Source organism: Ornithorhynchus anatinus, chromosome 20 (genome assembly GCF_004115215.2).
Source record: "Ornithorhynchus anatinus isolate Pmale09 chromosome 20, mOrnAna1.pri.v4, whole genome shotgun sequence".
NCBI classification, from domain to species: Eukaryota; Metazoa; Chordata; class Mammalia; order Monotremata; family Ornithorhynchidae; genus Ornithorhynchus; species Ornithorhynchus anatinus.
In genome coordinates, this window is record NC_041747.1 from 23,983,493 (window position 1) to 24,001,326 (window position 17,834).

At 47.7% G+C, this 17,834-nt stretch overlaps 1 protein-coding gene across 2 annotated transcripts in view; it reads left to right on the forward strand.

Moving 5' to 3' along the window:
• Positions 1-7,265: 7,265 nt before the first annotated feature.
• MTMR2 (myotubularin related protein 2) overlaps positions 7,266-17,834 on the forward strand; it is a 67,916-nt gene continuing 57,347 nt past the window's right edge. Inside the window, exon 1 of one of the 2 annotated variants that reach the window (XM_029047898.2) lies at positions 7,266-7,390. The gene's annotated coding sequence lies outside the window, so the exon portion shown is untranslated. The remainder of the gene's footprint in view (positions 7,391-17,834) is intronic. The other variant, XM_029047897.2, reaches the window with a different exon arrangement.

The following is a 17,834-nucleotide window of genomic DNA, read 5'->3' on the forward strand; positions in this document are numbered from 1 at the left end:
GTAGGAGGGAGAACAGATATCGAATCCCCATTTTACAGATGAGGAAACTGCAGCATGGAGAAGCGACCTGCCCTATGTCACACAGCAGGAAAATGGCAGAGCTGGGATTAGAACCCAGGTCCTCTGACTCCCAGGCCCTTACATGGAATTCCATTAAGCCATGATGAACTTCCAATTATTCTTATCATTATCATTCATACGATTACGATTGTTACCGTTACTACTGATCAATTGATCAGTCAGTGGTAGTCTTTGAGCTCTTATTATGTGCAGAACACTGTATTAAGTGCTTGGAAGAGTATGCTGCAACAGAAGTAGCAGACATGTTCCCTGCCCATTACGCGCTTACTCTTGCTACTCCTCTCCTGATTTAATGTTAAGGGAGCCTATTCTCACCAGTGGCCTACTTTACTCGTTTGATGGTGATGGTGATGATGGAGTCCTGTTACTGAGAATGATGGATGAGGCTTTAGGGCTGAGACCGTGCAGACGGGAAATGCTGGTGGATTCTGCATCGCCCTCCTACCTCCATCATCTCTGTCAGCCACGGTCCTGCAGGGGGACGCGCTGGAATGAACAAGGATTTAAATGGCCTGAAATTAAATTATGTTCGTCTTAAATTTCATAACAGTGTGTTTTAGCCACTGGCTAGGATTTCCCAGGCCAACAGGGAGATGTTAAGGAGAGGGAAGCATCGAGAGGGAAGTGAGGGGATTTGAAGTCGGGATGATTCAAGCATTCGAAAGCAATCTGTATCTGGCACATTCACTTGTGGGTGAGTCAGAAGATAAAAGAAGCAGTTGCCCTCATCCAATCACTTTTAGAGAAGCAGTGGGGCTTAGTGAAAAGACCACGAGGCTGGGCGTCAGGAGACCTGAGTTTTATCCTGGCTCTACCGCTTGCCTGCCGTGTGACTTCGGGTAAGCCACTTAACTTCTTTGTGTCTCAGTTTCCTCATCTGTAAAATGGGAAATCCTTGCTCTCCCTCCCCCCTTAAACTGGGAGTGCTGTGTGCAGAACACTGTACTAAGCGCTTGGTAGAATACGACAGAATTGGTAGACATGTTCCCTGCCCACAGCAAGCTTATCATCTAGAGGGGGAGACTCCTAACCAGGAGATGGAGTTGAGGTGGGTTAGGGCTAAAATGCAGTTGGGGTTTACTTGGGGAGCAAGTTGTGAGAGGGGTCCGGGATGGCAGAGGGGCCAGGGTGAGAACAAAGAAAACACGAATTTATCAACTTTGTCCTTCCACTTTTAAGCCCTTGGGAAAGGGCGGAGATTTCAGAAGCTGGCAGGATTATCTCCATGCTGAATTGCTAGAATATTCGATAGCCTCAAAGTATACTGCTAATTCATTCATCTCCCACACAGCCATCTGAATGCAACATTGCAGAAAGACTGAGAATCTGAGAGACTTAAAATTAGACCATTCAACCTTTCTTGGAAAATTTTTTAAAAAAAGAAAAGCATTCTACATCTGGCCTTTTTGCTAGAGCTACGGAGACACACTTGTTAATCTCTGGGATGATCAGAAGGTTAGAGAGTTGTCTTAATCCTATCTCGAGCATGGCAAAATTGAGGCCTTTGTTCCCTTCATGAGACCAAAGAAGAGCAGTGTATGGGTGAGGATTAGATAGCTATAATTCAACCCAGATGATGTCTTTATTATGGAAAAAGATTCAGCTCACTCCAAAAGGGTCTTCACAGAGGCAGCACTAAGACCCTGCCAGGACGAGGTTGCAAATTTCAAATTTCAGAGATAGAAGAAAAAGAAAGGAAAGAAAGGAAAGAAAGGAAAGAAAGGAAAGAAAGGAAAGAAAGGAAGAAAGGAAGAAAGGAAGAAAGGAAGAAAGGAAGAAAGGAAGAAAGGAAGAAAGAAAGGAAGAAAGGAAGAAAGGAAGAAAGAAGAAAGAAAGAAAGAAAGAAAGAAAGAAAGAAAGAAAGAAAGAAAGAAAGAAGAAAGAAAGAAAGAAAGAAAGAAAGAAAGAAAGAAAGAAGAAAGAAAACCACAGCTGTTTAAGGGCAGTCTGTCGGGGAGTAATGAGGGAGTTTGTTGACTGTTTCATATTTCTTTGGATGTGGATTATTCAAGATTATTCGGGAATTAATTTCCTGGCTTTCATTTAAATCACAACTTCAAAGTGAACCGGCAAAATCAGAAGTATGTGCCCTTCCTTTAAGTGGAAAATCAGGTTGGGTTTTAAAGTTATTTTTGAAAAATAATAAGACGAGGAAGCTTCTGAAACAAATGATCTTCAGGGCCCTTGGATGTCAATCACACAGATGTCTCAGAGGAGTGCTAGAATACGTGCTAATTTCCTAGTATTTCTTTCACTGTAGAACTTAGTTATATTGGGCAGTGACGTGACTGTCAGAAGTGACATTAAGAAACCACAAACCCTCATGGGGAATTATATCTAGATCAAGATTTAGGCTTCAGCAAGTAGTGGAATTTGGATGGATATAAAGTAAACATACAAAACAATATATGTGTATGTTTGCTCTTTCAAAAATCCATACGCAGGGCAAGAGATATTCCATTTGACCAAACGTTTCCATTTTGTACCAGAAATGCACGCTTCCTTGTTCATGAGGCTCAGACTTTTAAGAGCTGAGACCCACTCTATTTCTGTCCTTATTGGAGGCATGTAGTTTGTTTTTTTTCCTGTAAAACCTTGGAGATGCAAGAGATTCAATAATAGTGGTAAAAATAATGGTAATAATCATTCTGGTACTTCTGAAGCTCATACTCTGTACCAAGGCTTGTGCCACATACTGGTGTAGATTTACTATAATCCCATCAGACACAGTCCCTGTCCTACATTGGCTTCCCAATCTAAGGGGGAGGGAGAACAGTTATTGAATCCCCATCTTAGAGAAGCGGCGTGGCTCAGTGGCAAGAGCCCGGGGTTGGGAGTCAGAGGTCATGGGTTCGAATCCCAGCTCTGCCACTTGTCAGCTGTGTGACTGTGGGCAAGTCACTTAACTCCTCTGTGCCTCAGTTCCCTCATCTGTAAAATGGGGATTAAGACTGTGAGCCCCACGTGGGACGACCTGATTCCCCTGTGTTTACCCCAGCGCTTAGAACAGTGCTCTGCACATAGTAAGCGCTTAACAAGTACCATTTTAAGGATGAGGAGACTGAGGCGCCGAGAAGTGAAGGGACTTGTCCAAAGTCACATAGCGGACAAGTGGTGGAACTGGGATAGAACTCAGGTCTTCGGACTCTCTTCTCTCTTTGCCGCTAGGCCACACGGCTTCAATATAATATAATGGAATAATATTAGTATTATTCTTCAGAGTTCCTTGAATCTTCAAAACCTATGCCCCGAAATCCAGTGTCTGCTTAGAGCTAGATCCAGAAAACTGAGTGACTTAGCATCACATGATCCATGATCTCCTTCATGTCTGGCCTCCTATTCTGATTAGATTCTTTCATCACCAGGTCATGGAATCCCAGCAGGTATTTTAGCATTTCAATCAGTGGTATTTATTAAGTGCTTACTGTGTGCGGAACACTATATGAAGCACTCGGGAAAGTACGATGCAGTAGAGTTGGTAGAACAGGATCCCCGCCCACGAGGAGCCGGCAATTTACACTTGTAATAATAATAATAATGTTGGTATTTGTTAAGTGCCTACTATGTGCAAAGCACTGTTCCAAGCACTGGGGTAGATACAGGGTGATCAGGTTATCCCACATGAGGCTCACAGTCTTAATCCCCATTTTACAGATGAGGGAACTGAGGCCCAGAGAAGTTAAGTGACTTGCCCACAGTCACACAGCTAACAAGTGGCAGAGCCGGGATTCGAACCCATGACTCTGACTCCCCAGCCCGGGCTCTTTCCACTGAGCCACGCTGCTTCTCTACATATACAGCCGTGGCATTTAAGAATAGGTAACAAATTATCCATTCTACTTATCCATGGATCCATCATTCCCTGCTCTTCTCAACATTTTCCTTACCTCCTGCTCCCACTGGAGGAAAAGAGCTTGCACCTGCCTTCTCCGTTAGAATGTAAACTCCTCGGAAGGGATTCGGGTGCATATCAGTAAGGACCGGTCTGGCTACTTTTAAAATTATTTTGAAGGTCTCATTTTGTCGACCTCCCCCATTGGATTGTAAACTCCTTTAGGGCAGGGAATGGGATGCATCATTTCTGTTGTACCTTAGCTGGTGCTGAGTACAGTGCTTCACACTCAGTAGGTGGTCAGTACATTCCTTTGATTGATTCTTAGACAGTGAGCCCCATTTGGAACAGCAACTGGGTTCGTTCCGATTAGATTATCTTGCATCCAACCCAGCACAGTGCTTGGCGCGTAGTCAGCGTTTAATAAATACCAGCATTCCTATTTGCCTGGACAGGAGTCCCCTTAAAGTAAATGGCAACCCTAAAAATCACACTCTTCGGCATTTGCATCCATCATCTTTTTCTAGTCCTTTGCAGTCAGGCGTGAAAGTTTTCACATCCCATCAAGCACTTTGAGAAATTTTGAAATGGCAGCCCTAAACTAGGAAAAAAAAAAGGAGCTCAGTATCTATATGCCTCAGCTGAAGCTACCATCTAATTATATTCTCATTTTCCAATGGGAATACCCTCTTGGTATGTTTCATGGAAAGATGCTATTTTATAGTACTGTTGTTTCCATAAATCAGGAAAATAAAATTTTTCCAATGGATGAGAAATGCTGACACACATGTGCGTGCACGCACACACACACACACACACATACACATACGAGAACTGGGATTCATATAAAATCAAATCCAGATATTTTAAGATTTTTTTCCAGGCTTAGTAATAGGTTTGGTACTCCTTGCTATGGGGAGTCCTCCCTTACTGAACTTTTGAGATCAGCTGATGATGCCTTTGACTGTAGCCTCTTCAAGGGTGGGGATCAGTCAGTCACTCAATGCTGTTTACTGAGCACTTACTGTGTGCAGAGCACTGTACTAAGCACTTGGGAGAGTACAATGCAACAATAAACAGACACGGTCCCTGTCCACAAGGAGCTCACAGCCTAGAGGGGGAGACAGACATTAATAGAAATAAACTACAGATGTGTGTAGAAGTGCTGTGGGGCTGGGGAGAGGGATGAGTAAAGGGAGCAAGTCAGGGTGACGAAGAAGGGAGAGGGAGAAGAGGAAAGAAAGGTGCAGTCAGGGAAAGGCTCTGGGAGGAGATGTGCCTTCGATAAGGCTTTGAAGGCCAGGAGAGTCACTGTCTGTCGGATTTGAGGAGGGAGGGCGTTCCAGGCTGGAGTTGAGTAAGAGCCCAAGGGACAGGCAGAGGGAGAAGGAGAAAAGGGCCAGTGGAGGGGAAGGAAGGGAAAGGAGCCATCCACTAGCTATTTTGGGAATTCCCAGTGCAATTCCTGCAGATATTTCTGGTGGTCGAAAAGAGCTTCTTTTGGTTTCCCGGCTCCTCCTCCCATCAGATGCCGTAACGCAGTCAATAGCTTTTTTCCAGGCCTGGAAATAAACATGATGTCACCAGCATAGCCGAGCGTTCCCCATCCTGCCGCAGGCCCGAGCAGGAAGAGAAGATAGGCAGGGCCCTTTGTGCTGGAACACAAACACGTCCAATAACGGTTTTGGAGAGCAGGCTGAACGGATCTATCCCAGACTCACTCCCCGGGATTGCACCGGACAAGCCCGCTTACTAACAACAACAATAACAATAATGATAGTATTTATTAAGTGCTTACCCCAGGCTCCATGCTAAGCACTGGGGTGGATACGAGCAAATCGAGTTGGACCCAATCCTTGTCCCACGTGGGGCTCACACTCTTAATCCCCATTTTATTCATTCATTCAATGGTATTTATTGAGAGCTTACTGTGTGCAGAGCACTGTACTACACGCGTGGAATGTACAATTAGGCAACAGATAGAGACAATCCCTGCCCAACAAGTGGCTCACAGCCTAAACGGGGGGAACAGACAACCAAACCAAACCAAACCAAACCAAACAAGTAGTCAGGCATCAGTACCATCGAGATAAAGAAAATCACAGATATATACACATCATTAATAAAAGAGTAATAAATAATATATACAAATATTTTGATGAGGGAATCGAGCGCCAGGGAAGTGAAGTGACTCGCGCAAGATCACACAGCAGACAAGTGGCGGCGGCGGGATTAGAACGCGTGACCTTCTGACTCCCGGGCCCCTGCTCTATCCACGAGGCCATGCTGCTTTTCTCCCTCTCTCTCACCTTCGTGATTTTATCACCTTTTATGGAAAAAAAAACCAAGAGGCGAATCGATAAATTGGGGGCGGGGGGGAAATCTACAACTCAACCATCCACTGTAAAGAAAGGTTGGATTAGGTCCGAAGAATCATTCCCTTTGGGATGACGGTGTCTCGCTCTCCGGCGTTTAGAACAGTGCTTCGCACGTAGTAAGCAGTTAACAGATGTCATCATCATTATTATTATTATTCAAGATGGAGAAGGAGCGCGGCCTAGTGGGAAGAGCCCGGCCTTGGGAGTCAGAGGTCGTGGGTTCCAATCCAATCCTGCCCCCCCTCATCTGGGTGACTTTGGGCGAGCCGCTTTACTTTTCTGGGCCTCGGTGACCACATCTGCAAAATGGGGATGAAGACCGTGAGCCCCCCCGGGGGGCCGACCTGCTGAGCTCGGATCTCCCCGGACGCTTAGAACGGTGCTCGGCACGTAGTGAGCGCCTAACGAATACCAACATTACTATCATCGTCATTATTATCGTCGTCGTGGTGAATAAAATGGGGGTGGAGACTGGGAGCCCCCCGTGGGGCAGGGGCCGCGTCCAGCCCGATTGGCCCGGATCCACCGCGGCGCTCAGTACGGTGCCTGGCACATAGTAAGCGCTTAAGAAGTACCGTGATTATTACCGTGGTCGTGAATACGACGGGGGTGGAGACTGGGAGCCCCCCGGGGGGCAGGGGCCGCGTCCCACCCGACCGGCTCCGATCCACCCCGGTGCTTAGCACGGTGCGTGGCACATAGTGAGGGCTTAAGAAATGCCATCATCAACATCGTTATGGTTATGATTATCATGATGGGGGCGGGGGGGTTGAAGACGGTGAGCTCCACGTGGACCAGTGAGAGCTTAACACAAGCCCCTCCCCTTCCCTCCCCCTCCCTCCCCTTTCCTCCCGTTCCCCTTCCCCCCGCCCCGGTTTGGGTCGGGCAGGGCCCGAGGTGTCCTCTTCCTGGGGCCGGCTCCCCCCCCCCCCCCCCCCCCCCCCGGCCCCATCATGGAGCAGAGCTCCAGCTCCGACAGCCTGCGCTCCCTGCAGACCCCCGGGCCCGGGCCCGGCTCGGCACAGCCCCCCGCACAGGCCCCCGGCACCGCACAGCCCCCCGGCGCGGCGCGGCAGCCCAGCGTGGACTCGCTGTCCAGGTAATCGCCGGCCGGACCCCGGCCGGACCCCGGCCCGGGGGAGATGGGGCGGGGGTTCCCGGGGCTGGGGCCGGCGCGCCCCGCCTCCCCCGCCCCCCCCCGCCCCCCGTCCTCCCGACCGCCGACCCCCCTCACCCTACCCCCGCACTACATATCACCCCCCGCTCCCCCGTCCTCCCTCCAGGTCTCCCTCTACTCCCCCATCCTCTCTACATGCCACACCCTCCTCCCCCATTCCCCCCACGTCACCTCCTGCTCCCCCATCCCCCCTACCTGTCACCTCCCACTCCCCAACCCCCTACATGTCCCCCTGCTCCCCCATTCTCCCATCCCTCCTCTACATGTCACCCCCCCACTCCCCCATCCCTCTATATGTCTCTCCCCCTGCTCCCCCATCCCCACTACATGTCACCCCCCACCCTCCCATCCTTCCTCCGTCACCCTCTGCTCCCCCATCTTCCTATCCCCCCCACATGTCACACCCTGCTCCCCCATTCCCTCCACATCACCTCCTGCTCCCCCAACCCCCCTACATGTCACTCTGTGCTCCTCCATCCCCCTACAAGTCACCCCCTGCTCCCCCATCCACCCTCCATGTCACCCCCTGTTCCCCCATTCCCCCCACGTCATTCCCTGCTCCCCCATCCTTACCTCCATGTCACCCTCTGCTCCCCTATCCCCCCTACCTAATAATAATGTTGGTATTTGTTAAGCGCTTACTATGTGCCAAGCACTGTTCAAAGCACTGGATGTCACCCCCCCATTCCCCCATCCCCCCCAACATGTCATCCTCTGCTCCCCCATCCTCCCATCCCCCCTACATGTCACCCCCTGCTCCCCCATCTCCCTTCCTTGTCACTCTCTGCTCCCCCATCCTCCCATCCCCCTACATGGCACCCCCTGCTCCCCATCCTTCCATCTTCCCCCCGTGTTCCTCTCCGCTCCCCCATTCCTCCTATCCCCCCCCCACACACATGTCCCTCTCTGCTCCCCCACTCCCCGTTCATGTCCACCCCTCCTCCCTGCCCTCCCCCTGACCCCTTGTGCTTGCCACAGAATCACCCTTGTCCCCTCTCAAGCTTGTCTCCCCCCAAAGAAGCAGCATAAAGAAAGGTGAGGAAGTGGGTGCCCCTCGGCCCCCGAGTCCCAGGCCTTATCCTCAGGGGACGGTTCTCCCCTCAGACAAGCCTGCCTGCCTCAACTTCCCTCTGTCATCTTGATGGCCCCTTTTTGGTCTGTTTCCTCCATTACCTTACCCTCACCCCAGCAGCCTTCCCTACCCTTTTTTTATTTAACGGTATTTATTAAGATCGACGTGCCAGGTGCCGTACTAAACTCTGGGGTAGATGCGGACTAAAGCAGGGCACAGTCCTATGTGGGGCTCGGCCTTAATCCCCATTTTACAGATGAGGAGACTGAGACCCAGGAATATGATTTTCCCAAGGTCATACAGCAGACAAGTGGCGGAGCCGGGATCAGAACTCGGGTCCTCTGACTCCCTGCCTGCTCTTTTCCCACATTTCCCCCTCTCTGCAGTTTCTTGATTCCTCCTATACTCTGAGAGTGGTCTCACTGATTGAGATCAGATTCCTTCAGGCTCCTGGTTGTTGTTGAGAGGGTGGTCTGGGGGGATTGCCCCAAGGGTGGCTGTAGCTTGGAGGCCGAGGCTTGCAGGGACAGATACTAGGATCACAAATGGTATTTGCCCAAGTTCTGTCAGTGGTCGACATGGAGAGGTGAGACTGTGGTGAACCCATACCATTCCAGGGGCTCCTTGACATTCCCTGGGCAGAACTAACAAAGATTTGGGACCAGCAGTGGAGTGGTGCTGGGTAGCTAGCGGTCTCTCCATCCCGCCCCGCCCCGGTTCCCTCCTTAGACCTGCCTGGTCACCTGCGGCGGGAGAGTTAGTTGCATTCAGGCCTGCAGCTGTGTGCAATCACAGCTTCTCTCCTAGAGCCCTACCTGGGCCAATTCTGAACCCCAATTATGCTTCACAGGTATGGGCATTTATTGGCCCAATGAAGCCTCACCTTAGTTCTGCTGGGGGAAGGAAAGGGCAGGGCTGTAAGGTGTTGGGTTGTGGCTCCCAGAGAGTTCACGGGGTCCTCTGTGCAAGTGTACTGCTCTCATGTACACGTGTGATGGTCCCGGGACCACCGGCACTTAGCCGGAGAAGTCACTTGCCTTTACGTGGAGAAGGCCAAAGAGGGAATGTGGGGCTTGACGAGACCTTGGCTGCATCATGCGGTGGCCTAGCCCTTAGGCTGGAAGATGGGCCTGATCGGGTCAAATCCCAGCCCGGGCAGGGCGTTTTCTTCACCCCACCCTCTCTGAGCTCATCTGGATGAATGGATCTGGATGGATGAATGGATGGATGGACAAAGGAATGGATGGATGGATCTCACCAAGGATTATTCTAGTGGGTGGTCAGATAGTGGAGTTAGGGCCTTCCTGGACTAAGTTCCCATTTCCCCTTCTGCCTTCTCCTCTGTGTCGCTTTATACATTTGGGTCCGTACCCCTTAGGCTCTTTGATACTCATCCCAACAACTTTTGTACACATCCCTTGATTTCTCCTTGCTGTAATCTGTTTGAATGTCTCTCTTCCCCTGTAGACTGCAGTGTCTTTATGGGGATCGTTTCAACCAACACTATTGTAATGTAATAATAATTGTGGTATTTAATATGTATATTGGTATTTGTTAAGGGCTTACTATGTGCCAAACACTGTTCTAAGCTCTGGGGTAGATACAGGGTAATCAGGTTGTCCCGCGTGAGGCTCACAGTCTTAATCCCCCTTTTACAGATGAGGTCACTGAGGCCCAGAGGAGTTAAGCGGCTTGGCCAAAGTCACACAGCAGACAAGTGGCTGAGCCGGGATTAGAACCCACATCCTCTGACCCCCAAGCCTGTGCTCCTTCCACTAAGCCACACTGCTTCTTAAGGGCTTTCTAGGCTCCATGTACTAAGAGCTGGGGCGGATGCAACTTATCAGGTTGGACACAGTCCTCATCCCACATGGGGCTCACAGTCTCACTCCCTCTTTTATAGATGAGGTAACTGAGGCACAGGGAGGTGAAGGGACTTGCCCCAGGTCACACAGCAGACAAGTGGAGGAGCCGGGAGGAGAACCCATGACCTTCTGATTCCCAGGCCTGTGCTTTATCCAATATGCCACCGTTGTACTTTCCCAAGTGTTGTGCCCAGAGTAAGGGCTCAGTAAATATCGTTGATGGATTGAGTGAGTTTGGGAGTGACCCAGAAAGGCCAAATGACAAAGCAAAAGAGATCACCAGAAGGAAGAAATTTTATTCAATAACAAAACCCTCACTTTAGTAGATTAGGAAAACCCAGATAGAGGACTAGGCAGATGCAGACAGGAGGAAAGGGGATTTTTAGAGTATCTTGCAAGGGGTGACAAAGATTTTTCAAGTCCATGTAAAAAAAAAAAAAAATGTTGGTATTTGTTAAGCGCTTACTAGGTGCCAAGCACTGTTCTAAGCGCTGGGGTAGACAGGGGAATCAGGTTGTCCCACGTGGGGCTCACAGTCTTAATCCCCATTTTACAGATGAGGTAACTGAGGCCCAGAGAAGTTAAGTGACTTGCCCACAGTCACACAGCCGACAAGTGGCAGAGCCGGGGTTCGAACCCATGACCTCTGACTCCAAAGCCCGGGCTCTTTCCACTGAGCCACGCTGCTTCCCTAAAGTATGCCTATGTAAAGGCAGCAGACTGCCTGGGGGCATCAGTGGAGCCACTTCGGGATTGTAGTAAACTCAGACCTGGAAGTCTCAGGATGTGGGTTCTCATGCCGACTCTGCCACTTGTCTGTGGTGGGACCTTGGATGAGTCACTTAACTTTGGGGCCTCAGTTTCCTCATCTGAGAAAAATGGTCTCTTTACAGATGGCATAGTGGACTTTTTACAGAAGCAGCATGGGCCTGGGAGTCAGAAGGTCATGGGCTCTAATCCCGGCCCCGCCACTTGTCTGCTGTGTGACCTTGGGCAAGTCACTTCTCAGGGCCTCGGTTACTCACTTCTCTGGACCTCGGTTACCTCGTCTGAAAAATGGGAATTGAGACTGTGACCCCCACGTGGGACAGGGACTGTGCCCAACCCGATTTGCTTGTATTCATCCCAGTGCTTAGTGCAGTGCCTCTCACACAGTAAGCACTTAAGTACCATAGTGATTATTTAAACTTGATTATTATTATTGATTATTTAGAGGAGCAGCGTGGCGCAGTGGAAAGAGCACGGGCTTTGGAGTCAGGGCTCATGAGTTCAAATCCCAGCTCTGCCACTTGTCAGCTGTGTGACTGTGGGCAAGTCACTTAACTTCTCTGTGCCTCAGTTCCCTCATCTGTAAAATGGGGATTAAGACTGTGAGCCCCACGTGGGACAACCTGATTCCCCTGTGTTTACCCCAGCGCTTAGAACAGTGCTCTGCACATAGTAAGTGCTTAACAAATACCAACATTATTAAACCCTACTCTCTTCTACTTAGACTGTGAGCCTTCATGTGGGACAAGGGAATGTGTCCAACTGAGACATCTTTGTATCTACCCCAGCTCTTAATAGTGTGAGGGCTTGGTAAATGATAAGCTATTAGCAGGTACCCTAATTATTATCAGTAGTAATAGTGACCCAAGGACGCTTTCACGCCAGAGGTGAAACATGCTTGGAAAACAATTGATCTTCTTAACCCACACCCTTATCTAAAGTAAATCGTACTTCTTCTGAGGGGCAGGCCACATCCCTCACTGCTTGAGGCCCTCGGTTAATGTTAATGGTTTCAATAAACTTGACTATGAAGAAATCCATGATCTACTACTCGTAAGCCAAGTCATTTTCCTTCCCAAGTTTCACTGTGTCCTCTGGTATATTGTGATAATTCAAGTTTACCCAACTACTTTTGTGCATTAGCTTTTAGGCTAGTTATGCAATCCAGGCATAGAAAGCTTTTGTGGGTTTTCCTCTAGTTGTTTTGGCTTGGATTAGTGTAAAGTTGTTTACACAAGTCATAATGCTTGCTGATACTTATCAGTATCAGTACTGCATTTTGTCTTTGGTTTAGCATAAAGTTGTTTACACTAGTCGTAATGCCTGGTGATGTTTGTCAATATCGGTACTGCCTTTTATCATTTTTGTTAGAGATAGTGTCAAGTAGCATATACTCCTCACAATGCCTGCTGATGTTTATCAGTGGCAGTAAGCTTTTGTTTTTGTTTGGGTTAGTGTTAAGTTGTGTACACAGGTCGTAATGACTGTTGACGTTTGTCAGTATCCATACTGCCTTAGCTGCCAGACAACACTGCACTTAGTGGAGAAATTCTTTGGGTCAGCTTTACGCTCCTTTCAACCCATATGTTCATTCGTTCATTCAGTCGTATTTATTGAGTGCTTACTGTGTGCAGGGCACTCCACTAAGCGCTTGGAAAGTACTATTCAGCAACAAGGTGTAGAACCTTGCCAACTCCCTAGGACCATCAATTTAGCCGTGTCAAGTCCCCAGATTGGGTCACTCATTGAGTGCCCGAGAACCAGCTCCAGACAATGGTGCCCTTCGTTTCATTGGCACTTGGGGAAAAAGGTTTTCTGGAGCCAGCTCAGCTCTCCCCAGCTGTCCTCAAAATGTGGGAAGATGGGTCCAACACAAGGAGAAAGATGGCTGATTTGCTTTCATCTGCCAGGGATCTATCCCCTCAAAACAGTCGTGTGCTATTTCAGCAGGTCATCATGCTCCCGTTGAAAGGTGGTGGAATTTTCCTAGCCATGTTGGAAGGCTGTTTTTGGCAATCAAATAAAGCTCCTATCACCAAAGGCTGCATCTTGGTTCTTTAAAGTCAGAAGATGCTTTGTGCAGCAATAAAGCCAAATCTTTATTGACCTGGAGTTCAGGTCAAGTCTGAGGCTCCATAATAGTCCCTGCATAAAACCCAAGAGCTGAACATAGTAGGCTGCACAGATGGGAGGACTAGGTCCCCTCTTGAAATTCTAGTTTTCATTAAGTGGATGACTTGGATATTATTTTCAATAGAAGAACTATTAAACTTGGGACAATTCAAAACTTTTATTTAGTGGTTAGTAACATCAGTATATCAGGATGAAGTGACCAAATGAATAATTGAATATGTGCATGCGGTAAAGGCCAAGGGTGAATGGTAAGAGCCCAGGCTTGGGAGTCAGAGGTTGTGGGTTCTAATCCCTGCTCCGCCACTTGCCTGCTTTGTGATCTTGGGCGAGTCACTTAACGTGTCTGGGCCTCAGTTCCCTCATCTGTAAAATGGGGGTTAAGACTCTGAGCCCCATGTGGGACAGGGACTATGTCCAACCTGATTATCTTGTATCTGCCCCAGCGCTTTGAACCGTGCTTGGCACATAGTACGTGCCTAACAAATATCATTCTTCTTATTATTACTAAAAGGGTCACTTGATTAGAAAGGAAACGGGTTTCAATGAATTCCTTTCACTTGATCTGTATTGAGGAAAATGGCAGGGAGGTTTTTTTACACTGAGGGTTTAAGCAGATGGAATTTGTTCTTACAAGAAGTTATGAAGGTTAAACATAATCAATGAGTTCAAGGAGAAAAGTGAAGGATATTACAGAGGAAGAGGTGAGAAGCAGCGTGACCTAGTGGATAGATCACAGGTCTAGGAGTCAGAAGACCTCTGCTACTTATCTGCAGTGTGGATTTGGGCAACTCACTTCCCTTCTCCGTGTCTCAGTTATCTCATCTGTAAAACAGGGTTTAAGACTGTGGGCCCCATACGGGACATGGACTGTGTCCAATCTGATTAGCTTGCAAGTACCCCAGCACTTAGTAGAGTGTCTGGGTCAGGATAAGCACTAACAAATACCACATAGTATGTGCTCAGTACATATTATTGGTTTGATTCGTTCATTGATCGGGAAATCCTAATGGGGTCCTGTTTAGGTGACCCTCTCCTTGCCATCATAAGCAAGGAGTCCAGTGGGAAAGTAAATGAGAGTGCAGGCCTGGAACGCTTTTCTTTCTCATACCTGACAGACAGTGATTCTTCCCACCTTCAAAGCCTTATTGAAGGCACATCCCCTCCAAGAGGTCTTCCCTGACTAAGCTCCCCTTTCCTCTTCTCTCACTCCTTTCTGCATCGCCTTATCTTGCTCCCTTTATTCATCCCTCCTCTGAGCCCTACAGCATTTATGTTACATATCTGTATTTTTATTTATTTCTATTAATGTCTCTTTCCCCCCCTAGACTGTAATCTCATTGTGGGCAGGAAATGTGTATCTTGTTTTATTGCACTCTCCCAAGTGCTTAGGGAGAGTGCTCTGCCCACAGTCTGCATCATTGTTCTTGTCTGTCTCCCCCGATTAGACTGTAAGCCCGTCAAATGGCAGGGACTGTCTCTATCTGTTGCCGACTTGTTCATTCCAAGCGCTTAGTACAGTGCTCTGCACATAGTAAGCGCTCAATAAATACTATTGAATGAATTCAGCAAATACAACTGATGGATTGAGAGCCTAGCTCAATAAATGCTTCCCATGGCAAACTCCAGATCCACCCATTTACTCTCCTGCTGGGCTCCTTGCTAATGATGGCAAGGAGAGGATCACCTAAACAAGACCCCACTCAGATTTCCAGATAAAATAATCGATCAATCAATCAGTAATATGTATTGAACACCTACCGTCTGATATCTGTTACTGCTTACTCTGGGCCAGGCCCTGTACTACGCCCTGGGGTACTTGTAAACTGATGGCAGATTGGACACAGTTCATGACCCACAAGGGGCTCGCAGGGTGATCTGCACACCATAAGCATTCAGTAAATAGGATTGAGCGTTCCCAGCTCATAATGAGCTTAGGCTCTTGCTGAATTTCATGTAACAGGTCGATCTATCTGACTCCACCCAGAGCCGTCCAGCTGAAAACATTCGAGTAGCCAAATCTTCATTCATTCAATCGTATTTATCGAGCGCTTACTGTGCGCCAAGCTCTGTACTAGGGAGAATACAATACAACAACAAAGAAGATGCACAAATGGTATGTTACAAGTTTTATATGACACACAATTTGTAGAGTGTTTATCCTGCTGAGATTTGGCCTTTAGGGCTGCTGGGATCATCGGCGGGAAGCTCGTCATGAGCGGGGAACGTGGTGTGAATTCTGTATTGCACTCTCCCGAGCGCTTTCAACAGTGCTCTGCACATAGGAAATGCTCAGTAAATACCATGGATTGATCGATCGATCGTCATCATCAGAGGTACTTACTGAGTGCTTACTGTGCGCAGAGCATTGTGTTGAGCACTTGGGAGAGTACAATAAAACAGAGCTGGGCTGAGAAAGGAATTTCAAAGGCTGATGAACAAGGCAATTGGTTTTGAAAATAATGAGAAGGCAGACCCAGACGTAAGAGCAGAAGAGGAAGTGGGAGGAAGGAAGAAAGCAGTCCATGTGATCTGGTGGTTGGGAAGGAGATAAGCACATCCTTGAAGCCAATTTCCTCCGTGATTGTCAAGCAGAGCTCCACAGAGATGATAGTGACGGTGGTACCTGTTAAACGCTTCTTAGTCTGTGTGCAGCACCATATGAAGCTCTCTCATATCTGACAGACCACCACTATCCCTATCTTCAAAGGCCTACTACCATCATATCTCCTCCAAGAGGCCTTCCCTGGCTAAGGCCTCACTTTCCTATTCACCCTCCCTATTATGTCACCTCAGTCCTTGGGTGTGTCCCCCTTAAGCACTTTGCTATTCACCCCACACCCAGCCCCCCTGCACTTAGACACACATTCTTACACTGAGCTATTTTTCCTCCCTCAGGGGATTGGATTCCCTAACGGTGGGCCCATTCCTCCTCTGTGAGGATCCTACAATCTTCCAGGAAGACAGATGGAGGGGGAAGCCATTTTCTCCTTCCTCCATTCCCAGTCTCTCCACATCCTATGCGCATGATGGGATTTTCATTCCGAAGCGACAAGGGGAGACTTGCGTTTAAGCGAGTGTTGGTTTCCAGCAGAGCTCTTTGCGAGAATTTGCTAGAAGAGTCTTGCTTTGAAATCTTTCTGTTTTAAAAAGGACATCTGCAGTGGCTATAAAGTAATGGCTCTACCTTAGCTATTACACGACCTGAAAAACCATGGGAGAGTTTCAAAGTTTTGGTTGGAAAAGATTGAGTGGAAAAAGATCACTTAGAGAAAAGATTTCCTTTTCCTTGATGAGGAAGGGAAGCCTCGGGGTAGATGGGGAAGGCAGTTGAAAATCATGGATGCCCAAACTCTGACGGAATCGAGAAGATGTTTCGTGATACTGTAGATCAAAGAACATTGCCGCTCCGTTTCCTTGCTGTCTTTGTATTATGATGATGATGATGGCATTTGTTTAGCGCTTGCTATGTGCCAAGCACTGTTCTAAGTGCTGGGGTAGATACAAGGTAATCAGGTTGTCCCACATGGGATTTACAGTCTTAATCCTCATTTTACAGATGAGGTAACTGAGCCCCGAAGAAGTTAAGCGACTTGCCCACAGTCACACAGCAGACAAGTGGCGGATCCGGGGTCAGAACTCACGTCCTCTGACTCCCAAACCCGGGCTCTTTCCATTAAATCACGATGCTTCTCCATGAGTTATGAGTTTTTAGCGTTGACATTGTATAGTCTGGTAGGCATTTGAATGCAAAGTTTTTTGTTGTGTTTTTTTTTTTAACTTCCCCATCAAATATTTTCAAAAAGTCTTCAGATTTAAAATGTATTAGAAATGCACTAAATGCACTTGCAAATTCTAAACCAGTGGGCAAAAATACAGATTCCATATCCTGGTGAATATAATAAATGAAATAAGCTTCATCATGGAATACTATCAGATAAACTTTAGCTGTCATTTAGATGAATGTAATCTTAAAGTGAGCTAAATTATTCATATTTTAAAATGCTCATTAGAGTCGGGGTTTTTTGTTTAAAGAAGCTAGAGGTGAGCTACTATTTCCTACATCACTTCCACAGTACTGTTCCTCCACTTATATGTATATCTGTAATTTCTGTTAATTTCTGTCTCCCCCTCTAGACTTTAAGGTCATTGTGGGCAGGGAATCTGTTTATTGTTATATTGAACTCTCCCAAGCACTTAGTACAGTGTTCTGCATACAGTTTGTGCTCAAGATTTACCTGCCTCCGGGCTCTCTTTATCTCTCCAGTCCAACCTTCACTCTGTGGCCCTGATCAATTTTTCTACATAATTTTTTTGCACCTGCCTCCCTATGCCTCAAGAACCTCCAGTGGTTGTCCATCCACCTCCATATCGAACAGAACTTGCTTACCATTGGCTTTAAGACACTTCATCACTTAACTTAGCTGTGCTTCAGTTACCCCATCTGTAAAATGGGGATTAGACTGTGAGCCCCCTGTGGAACAGGGACTGTGTCCAACCTGATTAATGTGTAATAGTCATAATAACTGTG